The sequence below is a fragment of the Cydia amplana genome, chromosome 19 (genome assembly GCF_948474715.1).
Source record: "Cydia amplana chromosome 19, ilCydAmpl1.1, whole genome shotgun sequence".
In the NCBI taxonomy this organism is placed as follows: domain Eukaryota; kingdom Metazoa; phylum Arthropoda; class Insecta; order Lepidoptera; family Tortricidae; genus Cydia; species Cydia amplana.
Window position 1 is genome coordinate 833,943 of NC_086087.1, and position 19,866 is coordinate 853,808.

Sequence of the window (19,866 nt, forward strand, 5' to 3'; positions counted from 1 at the left end):
ATGATTGAGCCTGAATTCCGAACATCAGTTCCGTGGGGGTATATTTAGTTACAGCAGACCTAGTGCTATTTATCGCGAGCTGTACATTCCCTAATTCGTCACGCCAGGTTTTATTTGCATCGTTTTCTATAATTGTCAGCAAGCTCTTTATGGTTCGCATCACACGCTCGACCTGACCATTAGCCCTACTGGATCCCGTCGCAATAAAGTGAAGTTCAATATTGTTCTTAGAACAATAGGTTTTAAATTCTGAGCTAACATAACAACTGCCTTGATCTGCTATCAGCCGTTTCGGGGCCCCAAAAAGGGAAACAGCCTTTTCAAGTGCTTTGACAGCACTATTTGCATCGAGGGATGTAGTGTGCTCAAGAAGCACGTACTTAGTAAACGCGTCAATTATAACCGAACAGTATTCCCTCCGATCACTCTTCCCACTCAACTTTCCAGTAAAGTCCACATGAACAGTGTGCCAAGGCACCGGGATTTTTGGTATCGGATGTAGTTGAATAGGTTGAGCACCGGAAATACCTTTTGATGACTTGCAAACTATACAAGAGTCAATAAATTTGCGTACGCATTTTGACATTTGGGGGAACCAATACTGTTCATATAATTTGTCTAGAGTCTTATCTTTTCCTAAATGTTGTATTTCATTGTGAATATGATTTATCAGTGTCCAAATCAGGGAACGTGGAACTACTGGCAACCACGAGACGATTTTATTTCGCACTACTTTTCTGTACAGTATTCCATCCCGGACGTCATATGTATGTGCTACAGTTTCAGGTAGCTGATCGTTATTGAATTTAGTGATCAAATCCTGAACTTCACTGTCCCGTTTCTGCTCGACTGATAACCAACCCTGGTGAAGTTCGACAAATTGAACCGATTTAGTTTCTGCTTTAGCACAACTCGAAGGATCTACTAAGGGTGTCAAGTTTCGAGAGAAGTAATCGGCATGCTCCATTCCACGGCCTTCACGGTAAATGATATCAAAGTCGTACGACTGTAAATAAGCCCACCAGCGATGAACACGTGGCGTAAGGTCGACCTTAGATTTTGATGCTTTAAGGGAATTGCAGTCAGTATAAACCTGAAACCGGCGACCATAGAGATAATGGCGGAAGTGTTCTACTGCGCGTACTACAGCAAGAGTTTCTAGCTCGTACGAATGATACCGCGATTCAACTTCGGACGTACGTCTGCTAAAATACTCTACAACGTGAGGTAAATTATCCTTCTTTTGAATAAGGATCGCGCCGTAACCCTCAGAACTCGCATCAGTGTGGAGTTCCACAGGCAAATCAGGGTTGAAAATTGTCAAAACCGGCTCAGATGTTAAAATACTAACAATCGAATTACGAATCTTTTCGTGTTGTGAGGTCCATTGAATAGGTCCTTTCAATTTTGTTAAAGGGTACAGTGGACCGGCCAACTGAGAGAAGTTTGGAATGAACTTGCGGAAGTAAGAGGCAAGACCCAAGAACTGTCTCACCTGGGTTGCCGTTTTGGGTTGGGGGGAGTCTATCAGAGCTTTTATTTTTCGAGCGTTCGGTCTGACTTCCCCAGATTGTATGGAATAACCTAGGTAATCAACGTTTTGTTTCATAAAGTGACATTTTCGCAAGTTAAATGAAAACCCAGCCTGAGAGAGCGCTGCTAAAACATCGTCAAGACGCTGTAATCCCTCGGTTACAGAAGTTGAGTGACACAGAACGTCGTCCATGTATATCAGAGGCCTGTCCTTAAGGTGTTGCAATGCCTTCGTAATACACCTCTGAAACACAGAAGGTGCATTGCGCAACCCGAAAGGCATAGCAAGGTATTCATATTGGCCCTCAGGTGTTACGAAGGCCGTTTTTTCTATAGATTCAGGATGAATTGGAATTTGGTGGAATCCTGATGCCATGTCCAAGGACGAGAAATACTTGGAACCTGAGAGATGGTCAATTTGTTCCTCAATACGAGGCAGCGGGTAATGTTCCGGACGTGTGTTGGCATTGAGTCCGCGATAATCTACACAAAGCCTATCTGAATCGTCCTTTTTCTTCACTAGTAGTATTGGGCTAGCAAAAGGTGAAGTGCTTTCCCTAATCACCCCAGATTCTAAAAGCTGCTCAACTTTTTCCCTAACTATTTGCTTTTCAATTGGTGCTAATCTATAAGGACACCGTTTTACAATTTTGCTCTCATCAATTAAGTCTATTTTGAGCTCTCCCGTTTTGACACGATTAGTAGGTACACCATCAGTAAAATGGTCAGCATATTTATTAAGCACTTTCAGAAGAGCCTCTTTATCTTCCCCTTGTAAATCAGTATCGACATCTGTAATTGCCTTTTTGGTAGATATATCACATACGTTTGCCCTTTTTTGGTAGTTAAATACTAAACTATCATCGTCCATATAAACGCTAATTCCTTGCTTTAAAATATCCCTGCCAATTATAGCCGGCATTGATAAAACGTTATCAGGCACGACATGAAATAACAATGTCGCAGCAACTTTACCAATTACAACCTTACTAAGGATCTGGGATGTACATCTTACATCATCTTCTCCTATACCGCTAAGATACACTAGATCATCGCTCGCAGTACCCGGGAAAAACTTACAATAGCTTTCTCTTACAAGGCAACAAGATGACCCGCTATCAAATAAAAAGGAGACACGCTCACCGGAAGATGTATCCAAGGTTGCCCTCGAGGATCGATACTCACACAGGTTGACAGTCTTGACCACAGCCGCTTTACTGTTGCTTCTGTCTGGACACGCAGGAGCTAAGTGCCCAGGTTTGCCGCATGTGTAACAGGATACAGCAGGTGCTTTATCAACCGGACGCGTCAATTTCGAAGAATCCTGTGACGTAGATGTTCCAGGCGCGGAGTCTTCTTGTCGTCGTTTCCTACAATCAGCTTGTCGATGCCCTGCTAGGCCACAATAATGACATTTACCAATAAATTTATCATTGGCAGTGCGAGGGCGTTTTATTTCTGGTTCCAGCTTATCAGTTCCTTCATACCGTCGCTTTAGAGATATTCCACCGAGTATTCTAAAAAGTTGGGCTCTGGTTGTGATCGTATGAGCATTTAATTCACGACGTATGAGGTTATCTTTTTGACATAACACCGATATCACGAAGCCAGTTGTTATTTCTTCAAGCATTTCTAATTTGGGGATGCGATCAATCAAATTCCACAAACGCATAGCTGCTTCAGATGCTGTTTCTTTGGCACCAATTTCAAAACGCAATATATCATCAAAATGATCTTGATATAATTTTGGTTTAGAGAATCTGGCGATCAACGTTTGCTTAACAATATCCCATGTTAATTTACTGAGGTTAAGCTTGGTAAGACATGTGGATGCACGTCCCTTTAACGCCCTTGTAAGAGCGACAAGCAAATCAACACCTTCAAGCTGCTTGCTTTTAATAATTAATTCCGATACGTTACACCAACCATCTATGTCCGCATCCGAATCATCAGGATTAAATTCCAAGAGTTTAATCGATGTATTAGTATTACTCACAGTTTGGGGCGCCGCTAGCACGCGCGATAATAATGCTTCCATATTGCTCAATAGTTTTGAGGCAGATGATTCTTCAGTTTGCGCCTCTTTTTGCTCATTTTTCTGCCCAGTGTCTCCAACTTCTGATGTAGGTGCAGGAGTGGCCTTGTCTTGGGTAGACATCGTGGGTGTTTGGGCTATGAGCGTGATTAAAACACTATGTGATCAACTAACATTTTAATTTACAGGATAACAACCAATAAATCACCAGATATCCACAATATTCACACTCGTTATCAATTCAGGTAAGAACTACTAAGAACTTAAGTAAATTAGGACGTACAATGCAACAATTAGCGATTCGTCGAGGACGTGGTGCGCGGGCGACCGTTAGGTTTTTCTTATTATTTTTTACTTGATTAGTGTTACGTCATAACGATCGCCCCGCTACCATCGATACGACGCTTCGCTAGAGCGAACCACTACGGCAGGCGAGCAAGTTCGCTCTTGATCGGATAGATGGCGCCACTGTTGTGCGCCGTTACCTCACGGCAATCAGCTAGCAAATCCACTATGTTTAACGGAGTAGGTTCAATCTTATTTGGGTAGATGGCGCTACTGCTAAGCGCCGTCATATTTACCTACCACCTCGAGTTTGTTGTCATTTCTTGATAAATCAAAGATGTAGCTTTCATTTTTAGTACAAAAAATACACCTTTTCATGTAAATTTTTCAAAATATATGGAAACTTTAGCCTTTCTAGCCGGATTTTTTTTTGGTTCCATACAAGCTTTTGATCCTCAATAGGAATGGAATCGATTGGCATCAAAAAAAAGTTTGCGAAAAATTACCTTTTTTTCGCAGCCTGTATGTTTTTTCCAAAATCTGTAAAATCCAATCTTCATTCGGATCGAGTCCGAAACACCACGCTGCGCTCTAAGACTCGAATAATTTAATGGACGTAGCTCGGAAAGCGGCTAAATTAAATTGGGACTGGGTCTGTCTGCCGAATGCCGGACGACTTGTGGGCAAAGTTAACCACAGAGTGGGAGCCCCACTAGTCTAACCGGGGAGCCGGCAGACCTCGTCGGTGATGGCGGGATAACTTGGACTCCTTCTTGAGAGGCTGGCCAGATATTGCACTAAATAGAGACGAGTGGAGAAAGAGGGGGGAGGCCTTTGCCCAGCAGTGGGACACAGTGGGCTCTGAATAATAATAATAATATGTTTATGTATATATTTATTTATTTATATGTATGTATTCATATTAATATGTATTATATATGTGTATTTATATTAGAATGTAGTCTAAAGGTTTTAATTATTTACTTGGGTAATAATTGAACCATAATTTACTTTTCTGTACGTGTGTTCGTTTGTCTGTCATTTTCATTTGTCTACTCTCAATTGCTCAAAGGTTGACTGGAAGAGATCCCTTATAGGAATATGTTCTGGTTAAAGACATTTATTTACTCAAAAGAAACGTTACATTTCACTTAATGAGTAGGTAGTTTACAATGTAAACAAGTAGAAGTTAAGACGATTTGTGAGCGTCTACATAACTACATAAACATAGGTGTAGCAGTAAGTTCGCCTTTGTACATTGTATACTTTCTTTTAATTGTATCTTAACCTGTCTTATGTACAATAAAGTGTTTACATACATACATATATAATAAAGTTTATATTTTTTTAAAGCTAGATAAGTGTTCTTTAAGGCACCATTTTTTTTGTGCACAAAATTCAGGATTTACAAAGATAGTGACTGTTGAATAAAAAAATTAGCAGACCGATTTTGATATGTTCGTCAATATTTTCCTTTTTTTCTATTAAACTATGTATTCAATGTCTCAAAAATGAATTCCTCGTCCCCGATTTATCAGAAAATGACACCACACTCGAGGTGTTACGTATATAGAAGCGGCTATGATTTTTTTTCCGAAGCGCGGCGGCGTGTAACTTTGACTGCCCCCCCTGCCTACCTGCCAGGGGGTGGCGCTTGGCTACCGTCTTAAATTAGCTTAGCTTTACCTATCATGCATCTGTGCCAAGTGAATTCATCCGATACCAAAATTTGCACCCTATGACACTACTTCCCGGGGTAAAAATAATGACAGCCGAAAGTGGCGTCTAAAAATGTAGAGTCAGTGTCAATAGTAGAGGTTGAAATGCGACAGTAAAATTGACAAAAAACGAGTAAAAAGGTACACAGCTATGTTTTGAATAATTCACTACTGTTTTCTGTGTTTGAATAGAACATTAACCATTGGAGCATGAAGACCGTAACGAATCAATTTCCACACATAAGAATTGTACGCAGTTGGGTTTTCATCAAAACAGCAAGGTTAAAAAAAGCCGGCCAAATGCGAGTCGGACTCGCGCAGGGAGGGTTCCGCACCATCAACAAAAAATAGAGCAAAACAAGAAAAAAAACAGTCACCCATCCAAGTACTGACCCCGCCCGACGTTGCTTAACTTCGGTCAAAAATCACGTTTGTTGTATGGGAGCCCCACTTAAATCATTATTTTATTCTGTTTTTAGTATTTGTTGTTATAGCGGCAACGGAAATACATCATCTGTGAAAATTTCAACTGTCTAGCTATCACGGTTCGTGAGATACAGCCTGGTGACAGACGGACGGACGGACGGACGGACGGACGGACGGACAGCGGAGTCTTAGTAATAGGGTCCCGTTTTTACCCTTTGGGTACGGAACCCTAAAAACTACTATGTTTTGTATGATTAAAGGATGACTCACGGTAGACCGGGCCGTGGCCGGGCCGGATCATCCGGCGCGTAGTTTTCTATGGAAAGCACCAACGCGCCACGTGATTACCGATCAGCCATCATAGAAAATGACATGTCGAATGCCTCGGTTCCATATAATTACATAGCTATGTAACTAATGTACCTAACAATAAAATTAAGGATTCACAGAACCATACCAGTAATGAGTGGGTACTTCAACAACTTGTGGGTGATAAATAGTCTTTAGTGTAATAATTTAACTGTTATAATGTACACAGTAACGCTCATAAAATATGCTTGTACTCCAGAGTATTAATATTCTATTCTTCGCAGAAACATGCACATATCAAAGTGTAGCGATACGCTATACACGTTCCGATTAAAATACATATACTGCACGTGATATTAGCATATTTACTTCATAAGTGTAAGGTCTGAGTGGACGCTCGGAGCGGAGCTCTCGGCGGGGCGTGCAGCGTGGCGTCGGGCTCACAAGTGATTTGAGCAGTGTGCACTAAAGCCGCTCCTATACGCTTGCATTTGTTTAACATGCACGCCGCACGTCCCGCCCCGCTCAACGCCCAACTCGAGCGTCCACTCAGGCCTTAGGGGTCATCCATTAATTACGTCACACGTTTAGGGGGAGGGAGGGGGTCAAGAAAATGTGACATGTTGTGACATGGGGGAGGGGGGAGTCACAAACATTGTGATGTCACTTTAACTTCATCAGTAACCGAAAATTAATTTATATTTTTTTATTCGCTGTACAGTTAAATAATGAGATTTTGGATGTAACTTTCGTTGTGTTATAAAACTTATAAAATTACTAATATTTATATATCAAAAATATTTTTTTATTAAAAAAATAATGCCGAGTTAATATTGTCGATTTCGTTGAAAACAAAATTGCCTAAAATGTGACGTCACACCAGGGGGGGAGGGGTTTGCAAAATGTGACCAAGTGTGACAAGGAGGGGGGGAAGGGGTAAAAAAACCTAGAAATTCGTGTGACGTAATTAATGGATGATCCCTTACACTAAGAGGCATTCGAACTTTCGCGTTTTGAAGACATATTAGTTTTAATTCTTATCATTATAAAAACACAATTAGATCGAATGGCGTAGTCGTCTCGAGGATAACAACATATATTAGTTTTGTGTTTTGCTAGTTACTCATAATTCATAATGTTGTTAAAATTGTAGCTAATTAATATTACCTAATAAGTTACAAAAACCTAGAAGCTAAGAAAGACTTGAATAACCTGTTTAAAAAACCATGAATTTAGGTCCCTAATTTTTATAGCTAAAAAAATCGTATAGTTATAGTTCAAACCAATAATTTCATTTAATGCCCTTAAATTAGTGTATTGATCGATTCAGCTGTATAATTTTTTGTCGGTTAGAAATTTAATAAATTTTGCGTTTCCTGCACTATACATATGATAATCCTAATAAATCTCTATGGGTTATCCGTATATAGGTCCATCCTAAACTCACTTTAAATACTTTTCATAATTCCTCGCAAATTCTGAAACTAACATGAAATTAGAAACTATTCCAGTGTTCATAAAGGTGCTCAATTTATTCACAGGATTTGCATAATGCCGCCACGGGAATATAGCTCGTATTAATATGCTCATTACGGGGCATAGCTCCTTTACTGTCACAAGCATTTTGTGTGTTCGCATTGGTAGACGAGCGCGGGGCGAATGATATAAAAAATCGAATTTTTGTAAATAATTTCGTTCCGCAAATGCATTTACAGACTTTTAACGTACCTACCTAATTGAATTTTAACCGTGGTTAAATATGTTATAATAATTTTATTGAAAAAATCATTAAAAATACGCGAGTAAAACTGAAAACTGAATGTGATTGAATGACTTTTAGATTTTCACAAGGTTTCTATGACGGGTCCAACAAGTATTTTTCATTGGGCATAATTAAATTTAAATTTTTATAAATTATGTTTTTACCGTATTTTTATTACTTAAGTATATATAAAAATTAACTGTTATAGGAACCAAATAACATAAAAACATTGTTACAAAATAAAACGGTCAAATTTATCGTTGATTAAAAGTGTAATAAAAACCGGCCAAGTGCGAGTCACGGAGGGTTCCGCACCATCAACAAAAAATAGAGCAAAACAAGCAAAAAAACAAGCAAAAAAACGGTCACCCATCCAAGTACTGACCCCGCCCGACGTTGCTTAACTTCGGTCAAAAATCACGTTTGTTGTATGGGAGCCCCACTTAAATCTTTATTTTATTCTGTTTTTAGTATTTGCTGTTCTAGCGGCAACAGAAATACATCATCTGTGAAAATTTCAACTGTCTAGCTATCACGGTTCGTGAGATACAGCCTGGTGACAGATGGACGGACGGACGGACGGACGGACAGCGGAGTCTTAGTAATAGGGTCCCGTTTTTACCCTTTGGGTATGAAACCCTAAAAACTACTTAACACAAATCCACACAAGATTATTTTATTTATGACACCAAACATAGTCAAAATAGTCACTATTGTACCTATGTAGAAGGCCAAACTTTTAATGGACAAGATCGTATGTGTAGATTGCTGCCCTAATGAAACCGTGGGCTTTTATTGTATGAATATATGGTTGTTACCAAAAGTTTTGCTCACAATAGCCATAGTTTACTATAGATATTTAATTAAATAGTTTCACAACTGTCATGAAAAGGCGATAACTCTGTGTATGTGGGTGTTAACAACGAATATAACAATTCGAACGCGCACCTGACATCAAAACAATAGTGGATGGATATTGAAATCATATCAGTGAAGTCACTTTAGTAAAAACTAGTGCCTACGCCAATTCTTGGGATTACCAAGATTTGCCAAGCGGCAAAAAGCCGGGACATCGCAACGCAAGGAAGATGATGATCCAATGTATACAATTTCTTATTTAAATTTTCTCAGAAATATATTAACTCAAGGACAGAGCATCGCCATCCTGGACTTAAATTCGGTGATCGCGGTAATCCGGAAGGACGCGACGCGTGCAATGGATTTTCGGGGGTCCAGAAAAAGGCTTCAAAATTTTAAGCTTCTATACAAAAGAAATTATAATATTTAAGTAGTAAAAATAACACTAAACTTATATCAACTGCCTTCGGTGGAACACAAAGTTATGAATGAAACTTCACTTAGTATAAAACAAAGTCGCTTCCCGCTGTCTGTCGTCCCTATATATGTTTAGATATTTAAAAGTACGCAACAGATTTTGATGCGCTTTTTAGGGTTCCGTAGCCAAATGGCAAAAAACGGAACCCTTATAGATCCGTCATGTCTGTCTGTCTGTCTGTCCGTCTGTCCGTCTGTCCGTCTGTCCGTCTGTCTGTCCGTCCGTATGTCACAGCCACTTTTCTCCGAAACTATAAGAACTATACTGTTGAAACTTGGTAAGTAGATGTATTCTGTAAACCGCATTAAGATTTTCACACAAAAATAGAAAAAAAACAATACATTTGTGATGGCGCTGTAACAGCGCGCACACAACATCCCGCTTCACCGCCGCGCGACGCACCGAGCCATCGCGCTTCACCGCCGCGCAGACCACCCACGACGATCGGCCCCCCGCCGCGCCGCGCACCGCACCCCGCGAGCCACTATAAAAGCGCGAGCGCGCGTCCGCCCGTCGGCAGTCGTCCTCGCCGCCTTCTGCTGTGAGCACGGCTCTCCCACGGTTGTGCCGGCCTGGGGTTACCGCGTAGGCACCCGTTCCTTTGCTTCCCCCCTATCCCGTTCCTGCGTTTCGGTTGTGCCGGCCTGGGGTTTCCGCGTAGGCACCCGATCCGCTTCCCGCCTATCCCGGTCCTGCGTCTCGGTTGTGCCGGCCTGGGGTTTCCGCGTAGGCACCCTAGATCCAGGATCGTCCTGTATACCTATCCGTCTTCATCCCCCTTACCCTTTGGGGATCCCGAGTATCCCAAATCGCGTGTAGCGTAGGGATCGCGCACCGTAGTGACTAACGGAGTCACCCCGCGCCGTCTTAGCCTAGGATACCTAGACTTAAGCCCTAAATAGTTTAGATTCAATAAACCGGCATAAAAGCCCGTCGATTTGTATTTTGCATCTGTGTTTCTATTAGCTACCCTGTATCCCTCTCTCCTCTGAGCTAACTAGGAAACCCTGGTTCCTGTCTGGAACTGGGGAGTTGTATGAGGCCACGCCCGCCCCGGCGAACGTGACCCCATCACATCTGGCGCCCAACGAAATAACTCACGTAGGATTCTAAACGGTATCCGGAAAGGAACCGGTGCTCGAGAGGGACAGGAATAAATAAATAAATAAATTTTTGTACCGTAGGGCCCTTAAATGTGCCTTTAACAAGTTTATTTCAGGGGAGATATTGCGCCCCACCCGCCCGTTCAGCGAACCGCCCGTTCAGCTACCCGCCCGTATAGCTACCCGTCCGAACATTACAACTGGCCTGTATATGCAGGCACCAGAAGCCCAGAAGGCACCAGAATATAGGTAACGACGTCAGGTACCTGGCAACCATACCGGTAGGTACAGCAAATGCCTACAAGTTGGATATACCGTCTAAAGAAGCCCCAACTAATACAAGAAGCTACGAAGCGAGACATCCCGACCGAGGGTCTAACCGTGGAGGAGATACGAAAAGGCCTAGCAGACATCCTGAAAGAAGAAAACATGGCAGAAGACAAAGCCAAGGTCATAACTCAGTTACTAAAAGAGTGGAACCTGTCATTTAGGACCACAGACGACGCCGTTGAATTCATAGAGAGACTGGAGGAACTCATTAACGCCAGTAACGTCGAGAAGGAAGACATACTGCCCGCCTTACCACGCATCCTGCAAGGCAGAGCACTATTATGGTACAGGAACAACTCGGAAACCTGGAACAATTGGGACCAGTTCCTAAAGGTATTTAAACAGTATTACTACCCAACCGACTACGAAGAAGACTTAATTGCCAGGATCATAGCAAGAAAACAGAGGGTCCGAGAAAAATTCACCGACTATGTCACAGACATACAGACGCTAGTACGCAGGTACGGGAACCTTGACGAATCAGAAAAATTACACCGCATCCATGAGAATATGCTGCGTAACTACAAGCTATACATCAAAAAACAAGACTACAAGACCCTACCGGAACTATTAAAGCTAGGAAAGGAGTATGAAAATATAACAACATCTACGGACGACACCATGTCGTCACCAGGAACGTGGCGGCATACCACCGAATATGGAAAGTGGAGAGATGAGGAAAAACCGGAACACACGACCGAAGGTAGGACCAACGGACGACACAGCGACCAGAGACCGAAACCCGAACAGCGAGACAGTACGAGCCAAACAGTGCATCCGAGATATGATCCCAAAACCAGTTGCTGGTCCTGTGGGAAGCCAGGCCACAATGCAGACGAATGCAGAGGCAGACGCCAGATATTTTGCAGCCAGTGTGGAAAGCTGGGGGTGCTCAGCAGGGCCTGCTGCAGGAAAACAACCAGGAAAGGTTACGAAAAACTGGGAGCAGCAAACAGCCCACAACCGAATGACAATCGCCTGTATGTAGATATACAGATAATGGGAAAACCATACCGAGGCGTCATAGACACAGGCTCTACCAACTCCTACATTAACCAACAGGTGTACAACGAATGCAAACACATCGCGTACCAAGACAAGGTAAAAACAAGAGAAATAATTCTAGCGAATGGAACCCGCACCCAAGCCCACAATAACCTACTTGTTGACCTCAAAATCAATGAAGTAACGATAAAACATTGGCTGAGAGTGCTACCGACAGCAACGGACATCATAATAGGCATGGACATCCTGAACCGAGTCGGAATGTCCATAAAATGGCCAGGAGGAGACCAAGAACCCGAAGAACACGATGGCAAGAGTACACAGAAAGAACACAAAGAGACCGGAGGAGGCGAAGACAGAAAAGCCACAGAGAACCAAGAGGAGATACACGAAACACAGCCAGAAGAGCAACGCCAGACGTCCACAAACTTAGACTCCGCGCAGCAGCCACCAGACCACCCACTCACAGAAGTGGAACAGGCACAACTGCAAGAAATGCTACAACAACAGTTCGAGCTCTGCCAAAAAAGCCCAAAAGGGAACACCTGGGTACAACATAAAATAAAACTGAAACACACAGAACCTGTAAAACAAAGATACTATCCGAGAAACCCGAAACAACAAGAAATTATTAACAAGAAAGTAAACGAGATGCTACAACAGGGAGTAATCGAAAGATCACACAGCCCGATATTCCAGGATCACATCAAACACCTACAAGAAGTATTTAAAAGGAGAAGAGAGGCAGGTCTACGCATAAACAGGGACAAATGCGAGTTCGCCAAGACAGAAATCGAATACCTGGGACACACAGTAACAAGACAAGGCATCAAGATGAACCAAGAAAAAATCAGAGCAATCACGAACCAAAACACACCGAAAACCGCTAAAGAAGTAAGAACCTTCATAGGGATGACATCCCGGTACCGCAAATTCATACCAAACTACTCTGAGATAACAGCACCGCTAGTAAAATTATTCAAGAAAGGACATGTGGAAGCAAACAAACAACCACCCCGACACAACACAGGACTACCGCATAACAAACAATTTTCCGACGACCAGAACGATTTTCCGACGCCACAAGTACAAGGATTCGCCAAACTACAGGAAATATACAATATCATACGTAAAAATCAAAAACGAGCATCGGGAAAACAAAAAGGGTATTGCGACGGAAACAAACGCCAGTGGACCCCCCAAGTAAACGACCTTGTACTAAAAAGAAATTTCACCCTATCAAACGCAAACCGCAACTATTCCGCAAAACTAGCACCGAAATACCTAGGACCATACGTAGTGTTTCAACAAAAATCACCAGTGATATACCTACTACGGGATAACACGAGAAGAACAAAGATCATAACCGCCCATATAAAGGATATCAAACCATACCATTATTAAACTGACATAAAATAAAATTAAAAAACACAATAAAACTAAATACAACACGACCGAACAAAAACCAACCTTAATAAGGCGACATAAGGCTTAACGCCAAAATACAAAAATGAGGAAAAATTAAAACAAAAATAAAGAAACCAACCGGTATCTACATTACTTACCTACAGAAATGAAAGCACCGAAAGCAACCATAAGGGAAAAGAGAAAACATAGCATGAAGAGGAAAAATATAAACATACATTTAGTATAGATGTCTACATTAAAAAAAAAAAAACAAAAAAAAAGAAAGTAAAAAAAAAGAAAAGAAAAGGGGGATAACGGAAGGGGACATTAAAAGGCATCATGTACTTATACGGTGATTTTTCCCCGACAGGTAAAAATCTCCAGACGGGTGACGGGACTGTGATGGCGCTGTAACAGCGCGCACACAACATCCCGCTTCACCGCCGCGCGACGCACCGAGCCATCGCGCTTCACCGCCGCGCAGACCACCCACGACGATCGGCCCCCCGCCGCGCCGCGCACCGCACCCCGCGAGCCACTATAAAAGCGCGAGCGCGCGTCCGCCCGTCGGCAGTCGTCCTCGCCGCCTTCTGCTGTGAGCACGGCTCTCCCACGGTTGTGCCGGCCTGGGGTTACCGCGTAGGCACCCGTTCCTTTGCTTCCCCCCTATCCCGTTCCTGCGTTTCGGTTGTGCCGGCCTGGGGTTTCCGCGTAGGCACCCGATCCGCTTCCCGCCTATCCCGGTCCTGCGTCTCGGTTGTGCCGGCCTGGGGTTTCCGCGTAGGCACCCTAGATCCAGGATCGTCCTGTATACCTATCCGTCTTCATCCCCCTTACCCTTTGGGGATCCCGAGTATCCCAAATCGCGTGTAGCGTAGGGATCGCGCACCGTAGTGACTAACGGAGTCACCCCGCGCCGTCTTAGCCTAGGATACCTAGACTTAAGCCCTAAATAGTTTAGATTCAATAAACCGGCATAAAAGCCCGTCGATTTGTATTTTGCATCTGTGTTTCTATTAGCTACCCTGTATCCCTCTCTCCTCTGAGCTAACTAGGAAACCCTGGTTCCTGTCTGGAACTGGGGAGTTGTATGAGGCCACGCCCGCCCCGGCGAACGTGACCCCATCACACATTTTTGGGGTTCCCCATACTTCGAACTGAAACTCAAAAATTTTTTTTTCATCAAATCATACGTGTGGGGTATCTATGGATAGGTCTTCAAAAATGATATTGAGGTTTCTAATATATTTTTTTTCTAACCTGAATAGTTTGCGCCAGAGACACTTCCAAAGTGGTAAAATGTGTGTCCCCCCCCCTGTAACTTCTAAAATAAGAGAATGATAAAACTAAAAAAAATATATGATGTACATTACCATGTAAACTTCCACCGAAAATTGGTTTGAACGAGATCTAGTAAGTGTTTTTTTTTATACGTCATAAATCGCCTAAATACGGAACCCTTCATGGGCGAGTCCGACTCGCACTTGGCCGCTTTTTAATAGATAGAGTAATTCAAGAGGAAGGTTTATGTATAATTTGTTAACCCGTGCGAAGCCGGGGTGGGTCGCTCGCTAGTGAATAAGAACAATAAAGCTATATGTATGTCTAGCTTATCGATAAACCTAATTTTAAACCCAGACAGAAATTTAAATACGAGGTGGTGCGATGTATCCAACAAAAATTACCATAACGCCGAGCACATAAATAGCTAATGAATAATTAATACCTAAATATCATTTAAATAAATCTTTTAAGTCTATTTTTAAATGTGACGTTGTAAGGAAAATATTTGTACCTATTGAAAATCGAAATAATGTTGCTCAAAAATGATATACCTAATTAGAGTTAACAATCATCTAACGCTTTTCTCGTTGCATTCTAAATACCTGGCGTCCTTAGACTTAACACCGCCTGGGACGGAATTAAGGAAACGCAGGGATGCCCAGCACCTGCATTACCCTCTCGGCTTCACTGTCTTAACCCACAGGAAAGGCGAGCCAATACGTGTGGAGGCAGGTCGGCTGCAGGAATCTGCCGCTTATTTCAGGTTGGACCCTACTCGCGCCTTACGGTAACTCCATTCCGTGATTTAATTTTGGTCCCTTTAGATATGTCATAATAATATGTGGAAAACATGTCCATTATAATATGATAATTTACGAGTAGGTATTTGTGAATTTTTCATTTTGCAAATACGAGGAAAGAGTGTTATTACTAATTACTTATTACGGGGAAGATAATTGTTTTCGTAGGTACTTTGCTATACCATTAAATTTTTAGATGTTTTCCTTTCAAAAGAGGATTTACAATACTAATGGTAAATACGTAGAAATATGTGCGGTCGCTATATTCATAATTATTCATCAATTTGTATCAGTATAAAACAAATAAAATTGCAAGGAAGTATAATTTTTTGTTTTACATTTATTTCATTTGCAAGAAATCATGGTTTTTGTGCGTATTAAGCTTACTTTTTAGGGTTCCGTACCCAAAGGGTAAAAAAAGCGGCCAAGTGCGAGTCGGACTCGCCCATGAAGGGTTCCGTATTTAGGCGATTTATGACGTATTAAAAAAAAACTACTTACTAGATCTCGTTCAAACCAATTTTCGGTGGAAGTTTACATGGTATAATGTACATCATATATTTTTTTTAGTTTTATCATTCTCTTATTTTAGAAGTTACAGGGGGGGGGGGGGGGGGACACACATTTTACCACTTTGGAAGTGTCTCTCGCGCAAACTATTCAGTTTAGAAAAAAATGATATTAGAAACCTCAATATCATTTTTGAAGACCTATCCATAGATACCCCACACGTATGGGTTTGATGAAAAAAAATTTTTTGAGTTTCAGTTCGAAGTATGGGGAACCCCAAAAATTTATTGTTTTTTTTTCTATTTTTGTGTGAAAATCTTAATGCGGTTCACAGAATACATCTACTTACCAAGTTTCAACAGTATAGTTCTTATAGTTTCGGAGAAAAGTGGCTGTGACATACGGACGGACAGACAGACGGACAGACGGACAGACAGACAGACAAGACGAATCTATAAGGGTTCCGTTTTTTGCCATTTGGCTACGGAACCCTAAAAACGGGACCCTATTACTAAGACTCCGCTGTCCGTCCGTCGTCCGTCCGTCCGTCGTCCGTCGTCCGTCCGTCCGTCGTCCGTCCGTCCGTCCGTCCGTCCGTCCGTCTGTCACCAGGCTGTATCTCAGGAACCGAGATAGACAGTTGACATTTTCACTGATGATGTATTTCTGTTGCCGCTATAACAACAAATACTAATAATTTTTAAGAAAAAAAAACCGACTTCTATGCGGCCCGGTGAAAGATTATTGTAGATGGTGCGCTATGTAGAAAAGGAAGCATTTCGTTTCTGTAAGGCTCGCAGTTCTAACCTAACTTAACCCACTTTTGTTCGGTTCTGTGAGGATAGCAGTTCAAACCTAACCTAACCCACTTAACGGCGCATGCGGTGCGGTGTACGGGGGTTTGAGCGGGAGGGGTTTGGCCTCATCATACTTTATACCTACATTTTATGGTAGGTAATCATAGTGGTTTATTTAGTTTAGGTATCATAGTGGTTTTCCGGGTCAAGGTCCGGGTCTGTGTCCGAGTCCGGATCCGAGTCCGGGTCTAGTCCAGGTCCGAGTGCGAATCCGAGTCCAGGTCCGGGTCCGGGTCCGAACCGGATCCGGGTACGAGTCCGGATCTGGATCCGAGTCCGGGTCCCAGTCCAAGTCAAAGTCGAAATTCGAAATCACCAAACATGTACTATGCGTCGTTGAAGAGTTCTGTTCTGATCATCAGCAGTTCCAGTTCATCAAATGCGACAGTTTTTAATGTTAATACTTTATTTTATGATGAAAATAAAGAAAATTCTATACGTGTGCCTTTAAGATTTGAGGAGTTCCCTCTATTTCTCATGGATCCCATGTTCAGAACTTGAGCTTGACATAAATATGGCTTAAAAACCTAACTTGCTTAACAAACATAACGAAAAGAAAATATCGCCAAACGCGAGCTATGCGTCGTTAAAGAGTTTCGTTCTGGTCATCATCAGCAGTTACACTTCCTCAAATGTTACTTTTTAAATGTATATGCTTGATTTGTTGATTAAAACACAACAATCACTATATGTATGCCTTTAAGATTTGAGGAGTTCCCTCGATTCCTTATGGATCTCATCATCAGAACTCGAGCTTGACAGAAATGTGGCTTAAAAACGAAACTTGCTTAACAAACATAACGAAGAGGACAAATCGCCAAACGTGAACTATGGGTCGTTGAAGAGTTCTGTTCTGATCATCATCAGCAGTTCCACTTCATCAAATGCGACGGTTTTTAATAAAAATGCTTGATTTTCTGATGAAAATACAAAAATCTCTATACGCACGCCTTTAAGATTTGAGCAGTTCCCTCGATTCCTCATGGATCCCATCATCAGAACTCGAGCTTGACAAAAATGTGGCTAAAAAACTTAACTTGCTTAACAAACATAACGAAGAGGACAAATCGCCAAACGTGAACTATGCGTCGTTGAAGAGTTCTGTTCTGATCATCATCAGCAGTTCCACTTCATCAAATGTCACGTTTTTGAATGTATATGCTTGATTTGTTGATAAAAACATAAAAATCACTATATGTATGCCTTTAAGATTTGAGGAGTTCCCTCGATTCCTCATGGATCCCATCATCAGAACTGGGTTTTGATAAAAACGGGACCAATCTGTATGCATATACATACAATCAAAAAAAGCGGCCAAGTGCGAGTCGGACTCGCCCATGAAGGGTTCCGTATTTAGGCGATTTATGACGTATTAAAAAAAAACTACTTGCTAGATCTCGTTCAAACCAATTTTCGGTGGAAGTTTACATGGTAATGTACATTATATATTTTTTTTTGTTTTATCATTCTCTTATTTTAGAAGTTACAGGGGGGGGGGACACACATTTTACCACTTTGGAAGTGTCTCTCGCGCAAACTATTCAGTTTAGAAAAAAATGATATTAGAAACCTCAATATCATTTTTGAAGACCTATCCATAGATACCCCACACGTATGGGTTTGATGAAAAAAAAAATTTTGAGTTTCAGTTCGAAGTATGGGGAACCCCAAAAATTTATTGTTTTTTTTCTATTTTTGTGTGAAAATCTTAATGCGGTTCACAGAATACATCTACTTACCAAGTTTCAACATTATAGTTCTTATAGTTTCGGAGAAAAGTGGCTGTGACATACGGACGGACAGACAGACGGACAGACGGACAGACGGACAGACAGACAGACATGACGAATCTATAAGGGTTCCGTTTTTTGCCATTTGGCTACGGAACCCTAAAAAAGAATTTTCAAAATCGGTCCAGTAATGACGGAGATATGGAGTAACAAACATAAAAAAGAAAAAAAAAAAAAAAGAAAAAAAAAAACATACAACCGAATTGATAACCTCCTCTTTTTAGATTTGGAAGTCGGTTAAAAACAGAATAAAATAAAGATTTAAATGGGGCTCCTATACAACAAACGTGATTTTTGACCGAAGTTAAGCAACGTCGGGCGGGGTCAGTACTTGGATGGGTGACCGTTTTTTTGCTTGTTTTGCTCTATTTTTTGTTGATGGTGCGGAACCCTCCGTGCGCGAGTCCGACTCGCACTTGGCCGGTTTTTTGTCTCTACGTGTTGATAAAACCTGTATAGTTATATTGTTACTAACTGTGAAGTAACATTTACGATATACATATAAATATGTGATGATCACCTTACTGATCAACGGTACGCAATGACTAATGTGTTATTAATTGTGTAAGTAATAATGAAATGACTTAATCGTGACACTTTGTTTGATAAGGTACTTATTTTATTTCATTAAGGTTTGTAGGTTTTTGTGCCAGAAAATAACAAAATAACTTGTTATTTATTCATAACATTAAACATAACTAAATATCATAGTTTTTATATTAGTTACGTACCAGGGTGCAAAGAGGGAACGCCAGCAGCGTACTAGGTACATTTAGCCGGGTACCTATGGCCTAAATGCATATAATTTTTATATTTACCTAAGTATATTAAGTTTGTAAATTTCTGTACCTAATAAAGGGAGGTAGGTAGTTTTAATTTTATTTAGGTTACTTTATGTTGTTTATATTTCTTGAAATAAATATATTTATTTAAAAAAAAAAAATAAATAAAAAAAATAAAGGGATAATAGTTACGTACCTAAGTTATGGTATTAAGAATTTAAAAATAAAATGCTGAGCAAGCGAATCCAAGAGCAACTACCTATTTTTTAAATAGTTCAAATTATATGAATTGATTATAATTAATTGATGAAACATTATAATATTGCATTAAATATGAACAGAGTTTTTATTAAAATAAAATACCGTAGAATAAGTACTTATTTAGCAGGTGATCATTATTAATTATTTAGCAGCCAAAATTATGAAACATTTACGAATATTTTATTTTTACAAATTACATTATTATTCAAATCATAAATTATTAAAAAACCATTTACATAATTTGCATACGTAACTATTCATAAACTTTGCGAACTTGTAAACTATAAGATTTCGATGTGTACAAAAGTATATATCTGGAGTTAAACACATATT

At 41.0% G+C, this 19,866-nt stretch overlaps 1 protein-coding gene across 2 annotated transcripts in view; it reads right to left on the minus strand.

Moving 5' to 3' along the window:
• The window catches only part of LOC134657232 (calcium/calmodulin-dependent protein kinase kinase 2), a 232,439-nt gene that overhangs the window by 140,192 nt on the left and 72,381 nt on the right, over positions 1 to 19,866 (minus strand). The window lies entirely within an intron of this gene.